Raw genomic sequence first — 11,072 nt, 5'->3', positions numbered from 1 at the left:
ATGGTGGTTTGCTGCACACATCAACTCATCATCTACATTAGGTATTTATCCTAATGCTATCCCTCCCCCTAGTCCCTGCCACCCTGACAGGCCCCAGTGTGTGATGTTCCCCTCCCTGTGTTCATGCGTTCTCATTGTTCAACTTCCACTAATGAGTGAGAACATGCAATGTTTGGTTTTCTGTTCTTGTGTTAGTTTGCTGAGAATGATGGTTTCCAGCTTCATCCACGTCACTGCAGAGGACATAAATTCATCCTTTTTTAGAGCTGCATAGCCACATTTTCTTTATTCAATCTAACATTGATGGGCATTTGGGGTGGTTCCAAGTCTTTGTTATTGTGAACAGTGCCAAAATAAACATACGTGTGCATGCACATATACTAAAAGTGGAATGATACAGAGAGGATTAGCATGGCCCCTGCACAAGGATGACACACAAATTCATGAAGCTTTCTATAATTTTATGGCGACAAAAGCCACAATTATGGCAGCAAAAACCAAAATTGACAAATGGGATCTAATTAAACTAAAGATCTTCAGCAAAAGAAACTAGCATCAGAATGAACAGGCAAGCTGCATAACGAGAGAAAATTTTTGCAATCTATCCATCTGACAAGGGCTAATATCAGTAAGCTACAAAGAACTTAAACAAATGTACAAGAAAAAACAACCACATTAAAAAGTGGGCAAAGGATGTGAACAGACATTTCTCAAAAGAAGACATTATACAGCCAACAAACATGAAATAAAGTTCATATATCTACAAGTGTGAGAGCACTTTTAAACTAAATTCACTAGGACTAACATGCTATATGGCTTTATTCATTTTTTGTTTCATCTCGATATTTTGTAATTTCTTCTTTTTCCTACATTCTCCTTCCCTTTTTTACTGAGTCGTATTTATGTTTTGTATTACCTTCCTCCCATTTATACATGCTTTCAAAAACGATTTCAATGATGATATTAACCAGAATAAGATGTCAAAGACTGAAGTCATGTAATATGAGTGACTTAGAATATTGTGTTTTCAAATATCTTATTCTAAAAGAATTACATGTTTCAGGCATGTTTTCTACTTTTATATTTTAACCACATAAAGCCTTAGTATTAAAGTTCTAGGGACTGCTGGGAAGATGGCTGCCTAAGAACAGCTCAGGACTTCAGCTCCCAGTGAAAGTGCAGAGGGTGAGTGGACGCCGAATTTCCAGATGAATTTTTATTGCCCACAGACCAGGAGATACCCAGGCGGAGGGGTCGCCAGCACCGCTGCTCTGGCCGGTGCGGCTGTTTTGGCCCCCATGGGGCTAATTCGGCCCGCACAGCTGCTGTGACTACGCCCTGTTGCAGCGGTTCTCCATACAAAAGCCACTGGTCTGGGAGCCCTCTTAGCTGGCGATCTGAGCCCTGAGATGGCAGAGTTGCCCATTCATCTGAAATAGCGAGCCAGGCCAGGAGATTCCTAGGCAAAAAAAAAAAAACACCAGAAGCCGGCGCCGCTGTTTGAGCCGACTCAGTGAGTCGCAGCACGGGAGATCCCGGCGCCTTTTCAACAAGTGACTGGAACACGGGGTCATTCAACTTAAAAAATAAAAGAAAAGACTCTGAGTCAGGGAGCCAGGTGATCAGGCTCGGTTGGTCCCACCCCCACCCCCACAACAAGGAAAACAAAAACAGTGATTGAAAACGCCCTGGGTTGAGTGTTTCACAGCAAGTACAGCTGAACCCGGGACTGTCCGGCTCAGTGGGGGAGGGGCGTGGGCCATTACTGAGACTCCCCACCACTAGGGAGGCAGGCTGCCGTCACTGAGGCAACCCTCCGTTGCCGAGGCAACCTGCCACAACAGAGAGAGTCCGCCATAACAGAGGCAGGGCCACCATTGCCGAGACAGTTCTAACTATGCCCATATAAACAGGACTGCAGGGAAGAGTGCAGGGCAGCTGGGTGGAGCCCATAGCAGCTCAGCAAAGCCTCTGCAGGCAGACAGTGGCCAGATGGGCTGATAGCTGGGTGGGGCAGACCTGAAATTGAAAACAAGGGCAGCAGCAAAACGGAAACTCATGAAGCCCTAACTCCCCGGGACAGAGCACCTGGGAATAAAAAGTGCTTTATGAATTCACCTGCAGCAGACCTAAACGTACCTGCCCAGCAGCTCTGAATGAACAACGGAGCTCACAGCTCAGGACTTAAGCCCCAATAAAAGATAGACTGTCTCCTCAAGTAGCTCCCTGACCCCCATAGATCCAAAGACTCACATCATAAAGGAGAGAACGAACTGACAGTTGGGGAGCATCCTTCTGGGACAAAGATAGCGGAAGAGGAAATTGGTAGCAACCTTTACTGTTCTGCAGCTGCTGCAGGTGATCCCCAGGCAAGCAGGGCCTGGAGAGGACCTCAGCAGTCCTACAGCAGAGGGGCCAGACTGTTAGAAGGAAAGCTTAAAAAAAAAAAAAAAAAAAAAAAAAGTAACTTCAGCATCCACGAACTAGAAGCTCACTCAGAGACCCAATCTGAAAGACAGTAACTACAAAGACAACAGGTGGATAAACTCACAAAAATGGGAAGAAACCAGTGCAAAAAGGATGAAAACTCCCGAAACCAGAACACCTCTCCTCCTAAAAGGGATCACAACTCCTCACCAGCAAGGTAACCAGACCGGATGGAGAAGGATTGTGATGAAATGACAGAATCAGACTTCAGAAGGTGGGTAGTAAGAAACTACAGTGAGCTCAAAGAACATGTTCTAACCCAACACAAAGAAACCAGGAACATGAAAAAAGATTGGACGAAATGCTAACGAGAATGAACGGCATTGAGAGGAATATAAGTGAATTGATGGAGCTGAAAAACACAACACGAGAACTTCGTGAAGCATGCACAAGTTCCAACAGTAGAATTGACCAAGCAGGAGAAAGGATATCAGAGTTCGAAGATCAACTCAATGAAATAAAAAGAGAAGGCAAGAACAGAGAAAAAAGGGTAAAAAGCAATGAACAAAATCTTCAAGAAATGTGGGACTATGTGAAAAGATCTAATCTACGTTTGACAGGTGTACCTGAATGTGATGAAGAGAATGAATCCAAGCTGGAAAATACTCTTCAGGATATTATCAAGGAAAACTTCCCCAACCTAGCAAGGCAGGCCAATATTCAAATCCAGGAAATACAGAGACACCACAAAGATATTCCTCAAGAATAGCAACCCCAAGGCACATAATCGTCAGATTCACCAGGGTTGAAATGAAAGAGAAAATGCTAAGGGCAGCCAGAGAGAAGGATGGGGTTACCCACAAAGGGAAGCCCATTAGACTAACAGCGGATCTCTCAGCAGAAACCCGACAAGCCAGAAGAGATTGGGGGCTAATATTCAACATCCTTAAAGAAAAGAACTTTCAACCCAGAATCTCCTATCCAGCCAAACTAAGCTTCATAAGTGAAGGAAAAATAAAATCCTTTGCGAACAAGCAAGTACTCAGAGATTTCATCACCACCAAACCTGCTCTACAAGAACTCCTGAAAGAGGCTCTACACATATAAAGGAACAACCAGTACCAGCCACTTCAAAAACATACCAAATGGTGAAAGAGCATCAACACAATCAAGAATCTGCATCAACTAACCAACAAAAGAGCCAGGTAGCATCAAAATGATGGTATCAAATTCACACATAACAATACTATCCCTAAATGTCAATGGACTAAATGCCCCAATCAAAAGACACAGACTGGCAAATTGGATAAAAAGCCAAAACTCATCAGTGTGCTGTATCCAGGAAACCCATCTTACATGCAAGGATACACAAAGGCTCAAAATACACGGATGGAGGAAGATCTACCAAGCAAATGGAGAGCAAAAAAAAGCAGGAGTTGCAATTCTCATCTCTGATAAAATAGACTTTAAAGAAACAAAGATCAAAAGAGTCAAAGAAGGACATTACATAATGGTAAAAGGATCACTGCAACAAGAAGAGCTAACTATCCTAAATATATACGCACCCAATACAGGAGCACCCAGATACATAAGGCAAGTTCTTAATGACTTACAAAGAGACTTAGACTCCCACACAATAATAGTGGGAGACTTTAACACCCCATTGTTGATATTAGACAGATCAACCAGACAGAAAATCAACAAGGATATCCAGGACCTGAACTCAGACCTGGAACAAGCAAACCTAATAGACATTTACAGAACTCTCCACCCCAAATCCACAGAATATACATTCTTCTCAGCACCACATCACACCTACTCTAAAATCGACCACATAATTGGCAATAAATCATTCCTCAGCAAATGCAAAAGAACAGAAATCATAACAAACAGTCTCTCAGACCACAGTGCAATCGAGTTAGAACTCAGAATGCAGAAACTAACTCAGAACCGCACAGCTTCATGGATACTGAATGACTTGCTCTTGAATGTTGACTGGATAAACACTGAAATGAAGGCAGAAATAAAGATTTTCTTTGAAACCAACGAGAATGAAGACAGAACATACTAGAATCTCTGGGACACATTTAAAGCAGTCTCTAGAGGAAAATATATAGCAATGAGTGCCCACATGAGAAGAAAGGAGAGATCTAAAATTGACACCCTATCATCAAAATTGAAAGAGCTAGAGGAGCAAGATCAGGAAAACTCAAAACCTAGCAGAAGACAGGAAATAACTAAGATCAGAGCAGAACTGAAGGAAATAGAGACACAAAAAACTCTTCAAAAAATCAATAAATCCAGGAGCTGGTTTTTCGAAAAGATCAACAAAATAGACAGACCACTAGCCAGATTAATAAAAAAGAAAAGAGAGAATAACCAAATTGATGCAATAAAAAATGATAAAGGGGATATCACCACAGATTCCACAGAAATCCAAACCATCATCAGAGATTATTACAAACAACTCTATGCACATAAACTAGTAAACCTGGAAGAAATGGATAAGTTCCTGGACACCTGCATCCTCCCAAGCCTAAACCAGGAAGAAGGCGAAACCCTGAATAGACCAATAACAAGGTCTGAAGTCGAGGCAGCAATTAAGAGCCTACCACCCAAAAAAAGCCCAGGTCCAGATGGGTTTAGAGCCAAATTCTACCAGACATACAAAGAGGAGCTGATACCATTCCTTCTGAAACTATTCCAGACAATCCAAAAAGAGGGAATCCTTCCCAAATCATTTTATGAGACAAACATCATCCTGGTACCAAAACCCGGCAGAGACTCAACAAGAAAAGAAAACTTCAGGCCAATATCCATGATGAACATAGATGCAAAAATCTTCAATAAAATACTGGCAAGCCGATTGCAACAGCATATCAAAAAGCTCATCCACCATGATCAAGTAGGATTCATCCCAGGGATGCAAGGCTGGTTCAACATACGCAAGTCCATTAAACGTAATTCACCACATAAACAGAACCAAAGACAAAAACCACACGATTACCTCAATTGATGCAGAGAAGGCTTTTGACAAAATTCAACAGCCTTTATGCTAAAAACCATCAATAAACTAGGTATTGACGGAACGTATCTCAAAACAATAAAAGCTATTTACGACAAACCAACAGCCAACATCATACTGAATGGGCAAAAATTGGAAGGATTCCCTTTGAAATCGGGTGTTAGACAAGGATGCCCTCTCTTACGACTCCTATTAAATATAGGACTGGAAGTTCTAGCCAGAGCAATCAGGCAAGAAAAAGAAATAAAGGGGATTCAAATCGGAAAGCAGGAAATCAAATTGTCTCTATTTGCAGATGACATGATTGTATATCTAGAAGACCCCATCGTCTCAGCCGAAAATCTCCTGAAACTGATAAACAACTTCAGCAAAGTCTCAGGATACAAAATCAACGTGCAAAAATCACAAGCATTCCTATATACCAGTAACAGACTTAAAGAGAGCCAAATCAAGAACGAACTGCCATTCACAATTGCCACAAAGAGAATAAAATACCTAGGAATACAACTAACAAGGAATGTAAAGGACCTCTTCAAGGAGAACTACAAGCCACTGCTCAACGAAATAAGAGAGGACACAAACAGATGGAGAAACATTCCATGTTCATGATTAGGAAGGATCAACATCATGAAAATGGCCATACCACCCAAAGTAATTGACAAATTCAATGCTATTCTCATCAAGCTACCACTGACCTTCTTCACAGAACTGGAAAAAAACACCTTAAACTTCATATGGAACCAAAAGAGAGCCCTCATAGCCAAGTCAATTCTAAGCAAAAAGAACAAAGCAGGAGACATTACACTACTGGACTTCAAACTATACTACAAGGCTACAGTAATCAAAACAGCATGGTACTGGTACCAAAACAGAGATATAGACCAATGGAACAGAACAGAGGCCTGAGAGGAAATACAGCATATCTACAACCATCCGATCTTTGACAAACCTGACAAAAACAAGCAATGGGGAAAGGATTCCCTGTTTAATAAATGGTGTTGGGAAAACTGGCTAGCCATGTGCAGAAAGCAGAAACAGGACTCCTTCCTGACACCTTACACCAAAATTAACTCCAGATGGATTAAAGACTTAAACATCAGACCTAACACCATAAAAACCCTAGAAGAAAATCTAGGCAAAACCATTTAGGACATAGGCATAGGCAAGGACTTCATGACCAAAACTCAAAAGCAATGGCAACAAAAGCCAAAATAGACAAATGGGACCTAATCAAACTCCACAGCTTCAGTACGGCAAAAGAAACAGTCAGTAGGGTGAATCGGCAACCAACAGAATGGGAAAAAATTTTTGCATTCTACCTATCTGACAAGGGGCTGATATCCAGAATTTACAAAGAACTAAAACAGATCTACAAGAAAAAAAACAAACAACCCCTTTCAAAAATGGGCAAAGGATATGAACAGACACTTTACAAAAGAAGACATACAGGAGGCCAACAAACATATGAAAAAATGCTCATCATCACTGGTCATTAGAGAAATGCAAATCAAAACCACATTGAGATACCATCTCACACCAGTTAGAATGGTGGTCATTAAAAAATCTGGAGACACCAGATGCTGGAGAGGATGTGGAGAAATAGGAACACTTTTACACTGTTGGTGGGGGTGTAAATTAATTCAACCATTGTGGAAGACAGTGTGGCGATTCCTCAATGACCTAGAAATAGAAATCCTATTTGGCCCAGCAATCCCATTACTGGGTATATATCCAAAGGATTATAAATCATTCTACTATAAGGACACATGAACATGAATGTTCATTGCAGCACTGTTCACAACAGCAAAGACCTGGAACCAACCCAAATGCCCAACGACGATAGACTGGATAGGGAAAATGTAGTACATATACACCATGGAATATTATGCAGCCATCAAAAACGATGAGTTCGCGTCCTTTGTAGGGGCATGGATGAACCTGGAAACCATCATTCTCAGCAAACTGACACAACCCTGTCTTAATAGCATACATTTTTGTCCACAGTCTGATAATTCCAATTAATTTGATGACCGTGTGGGTGAATTTTTGCTGTCTGTTTTTTCCTACTTGTTTTCCTACTTATTCCTTCTTCTGTTATGCTGTCAATTGTGTGACTAGTTATTTCTGATTTTATATTAGTCACTATCTTTGTAAAGTAATTTTTGGACTTCTGACAGCTGAGATGAATGTACCTCCTCCAGAAAGATTTTACATTTCTTTCTGCTATGTACCTATGGTACTATCATTTAGACACTTCCTCAAGTGTCAAATTCAATGGTTGAATTCTCTTGATCTCCAAGAATATAATTCCTTAGGGTTCTAACCAGGAGAGAGTCAGTTTTTATCTATAAGTTTCTAATGCTGGGGCTGGTGTAGGTTTATTTCTAGTTCAAGCATACCCTAAAATTGCAACCCTGAATTTAGAGAGTCTCTATCTGTATTCATCACCTTGGCAAGACACATGCTTTTATTTTTACCTTCCTTGCCCTCTTAGATCCTCCAAAGTAAGGGCTCAATTTTTCCAAGCTTTGCACATACCCTGAAGTTCTATGTACTGCCTAAGACTCCAAACAGTTGCCTACTCTTAAACTTTGGTCTGATACTTCTTTATTACTTTGTCCTCTGTTTGATGTTTGTAGTAAAATTTGTACAGGCACTTTATCCAGTATTCCTTGTTGTTTTAATGGAAGAATTAGTTTAAATAACATTAAGTGACATTAGAGGAACATTTTGCTGGAAAATATTTTACTTTTATTTATTTTAATATTGGTTTTAACCTATAGTTACTGGGCACTCGTTACACAGCAGACATTGTGTAAAGAATCTGTTTTAATCCTTGCAAAATGCCTGATACATATTTGAAAAAGGGTCTTGCCAAAAGTCACTAAAGGCAAAAAGAGAAATATCTGTGTACAAGAAAAGCATTCACATATGTAATATGAAAACATTCTTTATCTAGATTTCTCAGTTACCCAATTAACTTTAGGAGAGACAGAGAGCGAGCGAGCATGTATGTGTGTGTTTATACACACACACACACACACACACACACACACATATGTATTTATATATATACACACACATATATATATATAAATATTTATTAAGAACACTATGTGGACTATACATTTTATGAAGACTCCTCTCATTGTTCTAGAAAAAGATGTTTGCAACTACACCTATTATAAATGAAATTATATGTTCATATATAACAATGATAACAGAGGCAGTAAAAATAGCAAAATATGACATGTAGTTAGAACATGAGATTGGGAGTGACACTGTACTAATTTAATTTCAGTGTCATTGTATACTTAGCTATGGAACTTGATTCAGGTTCTTTAACTTTGTCCATTTTGTTACCTATAGAAAGACATTTATATTATTGATTTTTAATATATTTTTATATAGGTAGAATGCTGATATACTGGATGTAAACTTTAAAAAGCAGATAATGGCACATCGTAGTTTATAATCTGGTTATCAATATTTTTATAATTGTTATTTAATTCTTTAGAGAATAATAATATGTACAGATTTTACATACTTATAATGAATTTGGTCCCAAACCATGTAGGCATTTTATTTTATGATGAATCTGTCTGGAAAAGCATTTTACTGGTACTTATGCTAAGGTAATTATAAAGCAGGAAATGTTGCAATTTATTTAAACTGAAGGTAGGGGGACCCATATGAACAAACATAGCATATGGCTTCTGTAGAAACGGAACTAATGAAAAAACTTCTTCAAAAATAATGACTTTTAAAGGAATGCAGTTCAGATACCAAACTAGTTTGTAGAGCTGAAGAAATATTTCATTTAAAACTTAGCCAATTTAAAAGAGAATGGTCACTGTTTTGAATTAATTTTTGTTCTGAAAGAGTAAAAGGTAAAGCTGGTTCTCAAAAGAAGTAAGCAAACGACATAATCCTGAAGAATTAAGTGAAATAAATAGAAATCATCAGAAGAACAAATAAACAAAAACACTAGAAAGGTAGATCTAAGACACGCAGTGTATGAATGAAAGGAATTCCACAAGCTAGATAGGAATAATTGAGTAATGCTTTGCACAAGAATTTTAACTTGTAAGTGAATGGATTAACCAAGTCTCTGGCAAGTTTATTTTAATTTAATAAAAATTAAATGAAAATACAACATTGTTCCTCGAAATTCTTAAATATAGAGAAAAGTGGGGAAAAAGTATTTCCTACTTGGAAACAGGTGTGTGTGTGTGTGTGTGTGTCCACGTGCACACGTTGGAATGAAAAGAAAAGCAGCCTTCTCTAATCAGTGTAGACATTTGTAATCAAGGAAGAGAGAAGGCAGTGGAACAATGTTTAAAGATAAAGGTAATAGACGTTTGAGTAATCATACATATTAAATAATAATATGTACAGATTCATAGCATAGTTTAATACTAGAGTCTGATCTAAGGACAGTGCTTATAATACTATGCTGAAAAAAAGACTGTTGAAAGAGAGTGAATATTACAGAGAAGGAACGTTAAAAAACTTCCTGAAGCAAGAAACAGTGAGTACTAATTGTAGATGACTTTTTCTCTTAATGAGAATACACCACACACACACACACAAACACACACTCAAGTGCACACATGCATGTTATTCTTGATACAACATATGATAATTTTTTTTAATTAGGCTAAAGTTAAACCTTAAAAACTATGACAACACAAGCTAGGATTTTATTAGGAGTTAGTTAGAGTATGGAAATAAAACATTCTAAACTCTAGGCCAGCAACTGCTTCATAGACGATTCCCAATAAATTACAGCTATGAAGAAAGCAATCACACTGGAACACTTCTATGTGGCCAGAGATATCATCTCCTGGGTAAAGTAGGTGACTAAAGAATATATGAAAGGCAGAAGGACCTCTTTAATTTCTTTTATCTTAGGAGCATTGGTCTCTGTCGGTATACGCTTGAGGCTTGCCCTTGGGTAAGTCTGACACTTTAGATAATTTTGACAAGGATCTTCAAATTTTATACCCACATTGTGTTAGATAAAGTTCTAACCCTAACCATTAAGGGCAGCAAGAAATATATCAATAGACAATGAGAAATATAGATTTTGATAAATCAATTTCAGGTTGAATATTCAGAAAGGTATTTTTTGTAATCTATAGATAGCTAATGTTACATTTACAAAAGCCTTGCCTTGTGCCTTGTGTATATGTGTATATATATATATAATATATATATATATATATATATACACACACACACACATACATGTATATACACATACATAGCTTACAAATCTTATATAATTATATTAATGTTATATAATTGTAAGCTTTGTAAGCTATGTATGTCCATATACATGTATATGCAATCACCAGTATTACATGTATATCCATAAATGTAGGTTTTAGATATGATTTATAAATTGAATATATAAAACTATTGAGTTTATATACACACACACACACACACACACACACACACACACACACACATATATATATTTAGTTACCTGTATTTTTAATTCTACAAAAGGGTTATTCTAAATTAAATTTGCCTAAGGTTACACATGTAGTAAGAGGCAGGATTTGAACCCTTGCATTTGGCCCCAGAGTCCCTGCTGTTAACTATGTGCTGT

The 11,072-nt window shown here is 38.3% G+C and overlaps 1 pseudogene; it reads left to right on the top strand.

The window, feature by feature from the left end:
* The first annotated feature begins 365 nt into the window (after positions 1–365).
* Positions 366–463, top strand: LOC120365784 (U6 spliceosomal RNA; annotated as a pseudogene).
* Positions 464–11,072: the final 10,609 nt, after the last annotated feature.

Source organism: Saimiri boliviensis, chromosome 16, assembly GCF_048565385.1.
Source record: "Saimiri boliviensis isolate mSaiBol1 chromosome 16, mSaiBol1.pri, whole genome shotgun sequence".
Lineage (NCBI taxonomy): Eukaryota > Metazoa > Chordata > Mammalia > Primates > Cebidae > Saimiri > Saimiri boliviensis.
This window is presented reverse-complemented; position numbering and strand designations above follow the sequence as displayed.